The sequence below is a fragment of the Vicia villosa genome, linkage group LG3, assembly GCF_029867415.1.
Source record: "Vicia villosa cultivar HV-30 ecotype Madison, WI linkage group LG3, Vvil1.0, whole genome shotgun sequence".
Classification (NCBI taxonomy): Eukaryota; Viridiplantae; Streptophyta; class Magnoliopsida; order Fabales; family Fabaceae; genus Vicia; species Vicia villosa.
The window spans coordinates 54,709,312-54,721,307 of NC_081182.1; positions in this window are offsets into that span (position 1 = coordinate 54,709,312).

Here is an 11,996-nt window from a genome sequence, read left to right on the forward strand (position 1 = left end):
CTATAGCATAACATGTTTAGGAAACTTTTCATTTGTACAATTACCATACAATTCATTCTTTTGCATTACTTGCTTTTTGATTGAATCACTTTAGTTCCCAAACCATAAATGTGAGGAAGCTTTCCATTGTTCATATATGCTGGAGGCCACAATCTTTGTTTTAACTGGATTTTATTATGCTTAATCTTTTGTTTATGTTGATTTTATGAAAGCATGAAAAGGATCAAGGCATTTTATTTCATTTTGAGCACAACCACCATAACCAAATAGTCAATTCACCTTGTGAGTGTGTGATCATTTGTTAACCCTTTTGAGCCTTTTTGTCAATGTCCATGTTGTTTTTGCTAAATGCTTATCTTTGAGTGTTTAGTTCTCATTTTTGCATGGATGATTGATTCTTTGTTTTCTTGAACCCTCAACCATGATTTTTGGTATGATTTTTTTACCTTGCCTTAGAAAGTAGGGAGTATTCACATGATGATGTGGTTGAATTTAAGTTGGGGAGAAAAATGATTATGTACTTATTTGGTTGTTGCTATGAGGTTGAAAAGAAAAAGAAAAAGAAAAAAAAGGTGAAAAGAAAAGAAAAAGAAAGAAAAAAAGTGAAAAAGTTTTGAAAAGAAAAAGAAAAGAGAAGTGAATAATTGTGCTAATAAGTATTGTGATTGGTTTGAGAAACTTGTGGTTATTGAAGAAGTTTAATCGAGGTTTTGTTGTTTGAATCTTTGGTGGATTGATCACTTCCTTAGGTTTAGGCAAGTTTTTGTTTCGATTAGCCTTAGGACTTATCCCTTGTTTGTTAACCAAGCCACATTACAACCTTGAAAAGTCCTTGTGATTCTTGCTTTTGTATCTTCAATGTGATTTTTGGATGAATGCATAATTTAATCTTTTGTTTGCAAGATTGTTGGATGAGTGTTAAAAGTCCTTCACCTTTGTGTGTTCTTCATCCATTGATGAAATTTTTCTAGGTGTGATTCATGAGATAGCATGTATTATTTTAGAATATTTTGCATGATTTTTGTACTTAGGATTAGTTTCATTTACATGTTGTCGTTGTAGGATAGTGGTAAGTATTTACTTTGTTTATACGTTTTTGTGCTGAGCCATACATTTGTTTTTGGTTTTCAAAACTTGTTGGATTCTTTGGTTTATTGCTTTTGATTCTTTGATTTATTTGACATTGTTTAAGGACAAACAAAGTTTTAAGTTGGGGGGAGTTTGATAAGTGCCAAAATGTTGCTATTTTGAGTATATAATTGTGGCACTTATCGATTCTATTCATTCCGTTTTTGTAATAAAATCCCCACTTTTGTGTATATATTCACATTATTTAGTTTTCATATGTTTTATATACCGTTTAATAGTTTTTCCTTTGTTTTTATAGGTATTCATGCTTATTGGAGCTTCGGGGAATAAAGTGTCGAAGGCACGGCTCTGATTGCGCGATTTTGGATCAAATAAGCAAGATTTGTGCAGAGAGGTCCGCTTAGCGGCGTCTAAGCGCGCTTTCCAGTGGTGAACCAATTTTCCTGGCCGCTAAGCGGAGGTTCTGGCCGCTAAGCGGAGCCCTGTTTACTGTTCTAGATATTTTTGTAATACGTGTAGTCCGCTTAGCGAGGTTTGGCCGCTAAGCGACCGTAGCAGAAATTGTGTTTATATTTCTTCATTTGTAACATTTCTAGGGTATGGTTTTGGAGAGTTTTTGGTTCCAACTCCATCATTTTCATTCTTAGATCAAGATTAGCTTAGAAAACAACACCGGGTCATGCACTTGGAAGATCGGAGGTGGATTTCTCATCAATCGGAGCTGACAACCCGCGAGATGTTTGGTTTATCTCTTCTATTCTTTGTGTATTTCTTTGTGTTGGGTTTGTTTGTATAGTTACTTGAATCTTATGTATATTTACCGATTAGAATGTTATATTTAACTTGCTTTACATATCTGTGTTGATGTTATCTTGGATATTTGCTCTATGCTGGGGATTTGGGGTGCTTTAGAGATAAACTTATTGAATCCTTATCTAGGATGATTATTTGTTGGTTCTGAACTCTAGAGATAGATTTAGAGCTAGCATTCACTGTGGGTATTTGTACTTAATGCTTTCGTGTTTGAGCGGCGCGCGAGAGATCACCGACGTGAGAATACAGATGTTCTCGCGACTTCGCGTTAGAGATAACCTTAGTTGTGAGATGATCTCGTTTGTGCTCCAGAGATGGACGCTTATGTGAGAGATACGTGATGACATAGATGAGTATCGTAGGTTGAGTATAACGGGTTGGTAAGTGTATGTTTGTGAAGAGTGAATATATTTACATTCCTGATACGTTATTTCTCTTCTAAGAATGTGTTTATTCTTTTCCTGTCTATATCTTTGTTTACTTTTTGCTCATTCAAACTCAAGCTCGAAACTGTAGAAACTGTTGAATGGCATCTCTCCATCTCTGAGGACGATAATTCCCGGATCAATATTTCCAAATCAAATTTTCTCGTTGCTTGCCCTATACTGCATTCAACAATACTCAAGGACAAAATTTCAGTTTTCTGACATTTCTTCTGTCCTTTTCTCTATGCACATCTTGTTAGTGCATGTCTTTCTTTTTCCTTGCTTTTGATCTCTTTTTATATGTCTTAACTCAGAATATTTAAATCTAATTATTTAACCACCTCTGAAGCATGGGTGCTTCTAAAATGGTCACTTTAAAAAGTGATTTTGAAAGCTGCATCTTTGTTGCTAATATGTAGTAATGAGAGTCATTATTCTGAAGTCAATGATTTAGTTTGATGACTTTCAGTTACATGATTTAAGATATTATGTTTTTTTCATTCTCTTTTAGGTTGGTGTTGAACCAATGGATGAATCAAAGGTTATCTTGAAAGGCCGATTAGGTCCAGACATGATGATAACAGTTGATTTACTTGGTGGCCAGGTTCGGACTGCAATTTTTTCTTGTCTTGGTTATCACACTTTTGAACACTAACATATTTTACATTGTAATGGATATTTGTTCCGACATATGTGAGTATTATATATTTAGATATTTATCCAAGACAGCATTAATATGTTTATCTAAGATATCATTAATATGTTTCATCTGATGTCATTTTATTTCACATTGGATAATTATGTTTAGTTGATTGATAAATCATTTATATCATTTGCAAGATAGCATTAATATATGGTGCGTGTCACAATCTATTAGAGACAAGTTTCAGTCTTATATTACTCATTGTTGTATTTATTATAGTAGAACAATTATTTGTACTATGGGCATGTGATCGACGAAATCCACAACCCAGCATAGTGTCCCAGCTTTTTCATAATTCTTTTAGAGCTAGCTTATTATGGTACATATTTCTGTTATTCAATCTCAGTATAAATACTAAGATTTAGCTGTATCCCTCAGTTCAGTTCTAATGCATTCAAGGGGATAAAGTATTAAATGAGTTAAGGGGTTAAAGGTCCAGGGCTTGAATCCTGGCAAGGGAGAAAATACTAACATAATGATTAACATATTAACATTTGACATTAAAAAAGGCTCTAATGCATTCAATTTGCATTTTCTCTAACATTTTGATGACATGCAAATACATCAGAGCAGGTTCTTTATTACAGTCTTACTTTTATTTAATTGTTGTTTTCCTTGCACTCGCCTTAATTCATTTATTACCTTGCTTTCATTTATTTCCATCTCATTTACATGCTTTATTTTATTTAATCGCTTTGCCTTACATTGCTTTAATTACTTTATTTCCTGCCTCACTTTTATTTACCATGTTCAACCGCTTTTATATATTTATCTTTATTTCTATGTCTGGCTAAACTTTTAAAGGTTAGAATGTAAGGATCATTGTCATGATAGTATTCCAAATGTTGTATTAATAGAAACACTGTTGGGGATGTTTTAACTTTTAACTCAAGTTTTCTGTACTTGACTATTTTATGGATAAGATTGGAAGCCGTCCATTCTAAAGATTAAACTTGATTAGTTTTTAACCGAACAAAAAGGGCGAAAGCGTTTTGTTTAGTTAATTAGGGATCTTTAACATATTTTAGAAAACGATTTTAAAACTGTGTACGGACGCGTTTATAGGTTTGAAATCTGATTTTTGGCCTAAAGCCAAGAATCTCTTTAAGTTAATCTTTCCAAGTTAAAATCACTTTTTTACTAAGATAAGTAACTAATTTCTTAAAAATATTGCATATTTAAGGCGGCAGGCACCTTTTATAAGTGACAATAAAATGATTGGATTAAAGAGTAAAATCGGTTCTTAGTACGCGAAAGCGACAATTCCTTGTTAAATTTCCCTTTCTATAAGTAGATAATATTGCCTCACAAGTAGTTCTATCTAGATACAACTGGAACAATGTCTGATAAACGTGAATTACATTCGAGCCTGTCTTTTATCTGCATTTATTTTATCTCTTTATTTTCCTGCATTGCACACATCTCAACTAAATCGATCCACCTTAGATAAGCACCTTAACAAGAGAGTTGATAGATTGACGATTGGTCTCTGTGGAATCGATAATCTTTTATATTACTCTGACGCGATTCGTATACTTGCGAATATCATGCATCAAGTTTTCTCTCAATTTCTTCCCACTTAATTTCTAATTCAGTCTGAATGTATAATATATAATGTAAGTACTATATAATAATGAAATACTATTGATTCAAATATTTTTATATAAGGAAAAAATTTATAGACAACAATTTATTCACTTTTAAAATGGTAAACTCTTTTTCTTAAACAAGTTCATCTTTTATTTATTTCATTTTAATTATATTTAAGAGACAAATGCGTGTAACACACCAGTACTCGTGCGAACGCATGAGTATCCCACTAGTTATGTTCAATTATATATGTTTATATGCTTTCACATTTGCATGTCTACATGATAAAGAATATAAAGAGTTTATATTGATCTAACGTAAAAATAAATAGTATCAATAATCTAGTTAGTATTTTAGGATACTAATTTATTCTAGTTATTATTATATTCTAAAAGTTCATATTGATCTATTAGCTATTCAAAATGGACTACATTAGTCATTTCCATTCATTAATGACATATTTAGCGATTTGTTTTTGAATTTTTTGTCGCTAATTAGACGAAAAGGATTAACATGATATATTTCAAAGAGTTAGAGTCTCCAAAATGACTAATATTAGTCATTTCCATTTCTCGAAGTATGATTAAACATATATTGTCAGTTTAGTGTCTCCGTGCATCTCAATTCATCTATCACTTAGTATGAATTTTACTAGATGTGTAGTTCATACATTTGCATTATACATTTCCTTCGAAATATGAGTATTATACTTAAGGGAATTTTACTGTTTAAGTAAAATAAAATTGTTCATCAAATTTCCAGGTTGCTTTGCTTCATAAAAAAATAATTTTTTACAATATGATAAATATTATCATTAAAATAATTTGAATCATGCGAGACGAGAAAATTGAAACTTTAGTGTGTGATTCAGTTTGATATATAATGTTATTCAAATAATTAGTAGTAGATAATTTTCAAATGGAAAATTTTCAGTTCATGATTCTAATAAGTATATTATGTGATTTAAATTACCAATAAAGAGGGTAATAGTGAACTATGATTTTTTTGATGATGATTAAAATCATGCATATTAGATAATGACATAGATACATGTTTCATGAAAACATGACTTTAATGAATTGTATATGTTTTAAAATATCTACTTCGAAATTTTTACACGAGGGAATTATGGAAGGATGCAAATTATATAAAATCTAAACTAAATATAGTTTTAACATCAATTAAAACAAGCCTATTTCTAAAACTATACAAGCGTATCTACTAGAGATATCATTAAGGAAATTATCAACATAAAATTATCAAAGAGATATCATTAAGGAAATTATCAACATAAAATTATCAAAGAAGCTCAAGGCTACCATTAAGTTCACGCATAGTTATGGTAAAAATGAAAAAGAAACTTATTTTTGTAATGATGAGCAATAGTAAATTCCTTTCTCGAATGTCAAATAGAAGTCATTATGTCATTCATGATGAACACAAACCATTAAATTAGAAAAGATCTCATAATTTAATTGACAATAATTTACCAATAAGGAAGTGTTTTAGAATATCATTATTGAATTGTTTTGCCTCCCGCCTCCATGCAAACAACAACTCTACCTTCAAGTTCTGCAATAGTTTAAGCCTTTTATACTTTATAGACTAATTTTAGTATGGGAGATTCTTTTTATAATGTCCTCGTGTATACCAAAAAAGAAGAGAATGAGAGAGGGGGCCTAACCAAAACCCTCTCAAACACGAACTAATCTATAACTAGGCATGCCTAGTTTGTTATGATACAAGGAAATGAGGAATTGAGTCCCAACAAAGATGAGTAGAGCTTGATGTAGTCATTGAGACAAGTTTGTCTATGCATTGATTGCCTTCCAAGTAGATATGGGTGATTAAAAAAGCCATAGGCCTTGTTTTGACCATGGTATTAAGCCACCATTTTGATGTCCCAAGGCACAATTTTGGAACCTTACAAAGCAAGAATCACCATAGTTGAGTTTATTTCCAACCATAACTTCTTCCAACCAAAATGAACAGCTATGTCAATGGTCTGAATGACCCTAAAAAGCTCAGCATGAAAAGATGAATGACCATCTACTAGGTCAGAAAAACCAAAGAGGAAGTCACCTTAATCATCTCCAAACACCCCCCACAAGAAGCCATCGAGATTGAAAAAAAGATCCATATGTGTTACACTTTGTCCAAACCCAAGATGGAATGGGATATATGACTTCAATAATTTTTGGAGCATTATAGGATGCATGTTAACTTTAAAGCTTTTGATTTTTATGAAATCATGAATATAAGAATTGGCCACTTTTGTTTGAACCATGCTCAAAGCTTGCTTCCAATGTAAAGATTGTTGATCAAATATCTTTTGGTTTCGGGCAAAAAAAATGATATTGAAGATTGAAATAATTAAGGCTTGTATGATGACTTTGCATTGTTGGCTCCGATTTCTATCACATAAGTTAAAAGCTTCAAGAACATTTAATGGCCAAGAAACTTTTACCAAGCTTAAAAACCAATGCCATAACTTGTAGGAAAAATTACAAGAGAAGAAAAGATGGTTAAAAGACTATTGTTGCAAATTGTAGAGATTGCACCTAGATAGACCATAACAACCTCTTATGCACAAGTTATCATCGGTTTAGAGCTTATTGTGGCAAAACCTTCAGATTGTGAATGCTTTAGACAGAGGCATGTTAGCATTCCACAGATTGTTGCACCAAGTTTTAAGAGACATAACAACTGATTTATTGACAAAAGTATCTTTAAGTGGCAATTCCCCGTTTGTGGAGTGAGACCAAATATGAAAGTCATCCCTAAGACCCAAAGGAAGAGTGATTTGCAGGACTTGGGCTGATAGGTTAGGCATTACCTAGATGACGTATTATAGGAAATTCGAAGTACCTTAATGAAGAAAATTGGACACAATGATGATGGTGTTAATAGAAGTATGTTTGGGACACTATGGATAAGAGGTGGGCCAATCCAAGCATCTAGTAAAAAAATTGGTAGTAAGGCCATCACCAATGATGAATTTAGAGTTGTGAATCATAAACTCATACTCTCTCTTGGTGCTACTCCAGATGGAAGAGGAAATGTTATGAGATATTGGTTTATTATTCTTGAGAACTCTAGCTTTCAGCAACATGGCTCAAGGCTCTTTGGATATAAGAATGTCCCAACAAAACTTCAAATTTGAGGTTATATTGAAGGTTGAAATAAATCTCAGACTCAGACTAAGGCCACCTTGGCTTAAGGGACTACAAACCTTACCTCAAGAAACTGTGAATAGTTTCCTTTTCATGATATTCACTGACCAAATGAAGTTTCTAGTGCATTTTTCAAGGTCTTTAATTAAGGAAAGATGCCAAGAGTATATTGAGAAACCATTAACCAACATTGCTTGAATAATAGACTTCGCTAGTTGAACTCTGCCAGTAAAAGTGAGAAGAGATGACTTCCAACTAGCCATATTTGCCTTTATTCTATCCATAATAGGTTTAAGATAAGAAGCATTTGAAATGCCCTTGAAATTAGGGACCCTCAAATAAGAAAGAAAGAGATACTATCTTGAATCCAAGCATATTTGAGATATGATTTAGTCTAGACTCATACATGGAACTAGAGGATATAAAAGATTTTGATGGATTTATATGTTGACCTAAGGCTTTAGCATATCTAAGGAACAAGTCAATGAGGGCTTATATATAAGATTTGTCACCCTTGCAGAAAATCATAACATCATAAGCTTAAACTTTCTTTGAGCTACAAGGATTGAAATGCTTCTACTAAGGACTTCCTTAGCAATGCAAAAGACAGGTGAGAGAGGCATGATTGAAATCTTTTATGTCACACCTCTCTTTCTTCCATAAGCTTAAACTTTCTTTGCCTCACACCTCTCTCACAGTTGAAAAGACATTTGAGCTTTCCATTTAATGAAATTGAAATCTTAGTAGATTCAATAATGGCCAATATCCAAGTGTTAAAGTTGTCATTGAACCCAAAAGCCTTGAGTGCTTGCATAAAAAACCATTTAAGATAATCAAAGCTTTAGTGATGTCTACTTTCATAGCAGTATTGCATCCAAAAGATTTCTCGTGGAGCAAGTAAATGGCCTCAGAGGTAAGCCTAATACAGTCTTTGATGCATCTTCCCTTGACAAAAACCTTTTGCTCCTCAAAGATGATTAGAGGCATGATTGAGGCCATTCTATTAGCTAGAACCTTGAAAATAATTTTGAACTTGAAATTGGTAAGGGCTATGAGTCTGAATACCTCAATGGAGTATGCATTAGAAATTTTAGGAAGAAGGATGAAAATGTTTGCATTGTAACTAGGTGGAATCCTAGATGAGTTAAAGAAATGAACTAAAGCTTCAATGACGTCTAGGTGAATTATTTCCCAAATATGATGGAAGAAAGGAGGCACCAAAGCCATCAGGGTCAGGATCTCATTCCTTGATCTCCAAGTTACTTGTAATTCTAGTGAGCATGATGTTGGTTTCTTCATTAATGAGGCAAGGGATGCAGATATTAATTAGATTCTGATCATGCTCAATTGTATAAGGATCAATCAATACAGACTTGAAATAATAAACAACATGGTCTCCAGGCACTTCTTGGAAAGTGATGAGAGAACCTTCAATTTTGAGAGCAAAAATAGATCTGGTAGCCTGCTTAATCTTAGCCATCTTATGAAAGAACATGATGTTTCTATCATCATCTAAATGCCAATTGACTCTAGCCTTTTCCATGCAAAACAAGTTTTCCATGTGAAGGGTCATCCCCGAGTCAATCGTGCAACCTTTTTCTAGAGTTCTTAGCTATTTGGAGTGGATTTCATCCTGGATCTTTATCTGAACCTGGTTCAATTTGTATTCAAATTCTCTGACCCTTAAATGCATATTTCCAAAAATGTTATGATTTCAGCTTTTAAGATTACCCTTTAGGATTTTAAGTTTATCAGATAGGACAAACATAGGACAACCGTGAATCGTGACATTCTAACTACTTTTAATCACTTCCAAGCACATTGGATGCATGTTCTACATTTGTAAGAATTTGAAGTAGGCGGAGTACGCATCTTTGGAGAAGTTGAAGTCCATCCTTATATGGTGGTTGTCTGACCTTACTTTAGGCAAGGTGATGCAAGAAGTTTTTGTGCTAGAAGCTAGCTTGCCGATGTTGCTAATGGCCCTACTAGTCTTTTGAGGGTGTGAACTACACAAATTCTACCATTATACTAAGTGTTAAATGCTCCCATTGTTGGCAAATGAAAAAACTCATTTGAGTTTGACCAATATAAAAATTCTTTCTTAGGAGGCTTAGCAGGATTTAAGGATCCTTTATGCTCATGGGCTCTTAAGATCATATTATAGTCTTCTATGAGGCACCAATGAAATTTGTGTGTAATGAGGATGTTATTTAAATCTACCCACACATATCTTCCTCTTATGTTGTTGGTTGAAGCATATATGGCTACCAACCAAAGGACATTATTCTCTACTATGGTGGTAAATGCTATGTACCGATCTCCACATACATGATTTTTGGAGTTAAGGGACATTTGCAAAAGCACCACAAATTAGGAAGGTTTTTAGGTCTGCAGTTAAGGGAGACCAACTTAAGGCCCAATCTAAGTAACCAGGTTTGAGGGAAGTTATCATAGCTTATCCAAGGCTCAACATAAATAGGAAATCAAGTCTATTGTTAAAAATAACCCTTTTAAAAGTCAATTTTATAGGGGTGACTTGCCAAACCCCTAAAGTATCAAAAAATGTAAATTATTTCAAAGGTGTGAATTTACTCATCTTTGATCTGGTTATGTATCCATTTCCATGCCTAACTTTTTTCTTTCCATTCTTCTGGCTTGGTGGGTGTCGTTTAGTTCATTATTTTCCTGAACCTTTGACCCTCTTTGTAATAAAAAAATAAATATAAATGCTATAAAAACTAATTATAATCTTACTAGATCTAGTAGAATAAACATGAATTTAAATTAAAGACATAATTTAACAATAAACTTATAAGATGAAAATGAATCAAGATGAATAAGCACAAAATCAACCAAATAAAATAACAAATAAAGTAAATTAAAAAGATTTTAATCGCATCGAAGTAAAATCAATATAGAAAAGAAACCCTAACAATTTTTTTTTTGGAGGGCCAACAAAAATCAAGATTAAGATAATTATAGAATTCAAATAAATTAATAACATAAAATTATAACTAATATTTCATGTGTTTTTATGGACTTGTTCGGATTTGCCTATTTAAAATATAAATTTATACTTTATTTTAATATAAAATAACAAAATTATCCATATTATAAGCACGAAATAGGTATTATAAATACAATTATTTATATATGCATATTAATAAATAAAATATATATAATATATAATATAAATAAAAAGACTATAATTACAAAGATAAACATTTTTGTAAGAAAATATTTTGTTTAAAATAAATGTAGTGATTATTTTTACAAAATTAAAATTAAACTCATTTGATTGATGATAATATTTGTAATTAAGATGTAAAAATAGACTAAATCGAGCCCAACTTTAGTTAATTTACATAAAAACATATTAAAAATAAAACCCTAGTATTTACTAAAAAGTTTGTTTTGATTCTATTCAGATATTTTAATTTTTCTTTTTTGCTAAATCTACTAATTTATTTAAAATTTTATTTTTGTTTGCAGAGATAATTTTATTTATTTTAATATTTTATATTATATTAATATTATATATAGAAATAATTAATACATTTACCAGTCTACCCCTTCTTTTAATGTCCGCCTTCTAGTAACTTAAAAAAAAAAGGTAAATTCTTAGGTACCCTTGAATTTTAGTTGGGTACCGTTACCCTTAGTGTTAATTAATTTAAAATTTTAATTCTTTTAAAAATAAAATACTATTAAAAAATAATGTGGCATTGAATATGTTCATTTGATTGGAGAAAGGTACCGGTACACAATCAAATTCAAAGGTACCGGAGTGTTAAAAAAAAAATCATTGTAATAATATTTTTGTAATAATAACTTTAAATGCACTTAAAATACTCAATTTTTTTCTAATATTTGAATTTGAAATAGTACTTTTTAATTTTTGTTTAAGTTTTTTTAGAAGAAAAATCACAAATAGTACAATTCTAAACTCATGTATTCTGGAATCAGATTTAATTTTTTATATTTTTTATATCAAAGCATCTCAACATAATTGATCCAACGATTCTAATATAAAATTAATTATTTTTAAAAAATAATTTAATTATTTCAAAGATAAAGATCAAATAATTTATAATATTTTTATCGCATAAACAAGGTAAAAGTTTAACGGCAAGGTTTCGTTATAATTTTAGTTTAAGTATTTTTATTAACAATAGGCAATAAGTAATACATATTCAGCGA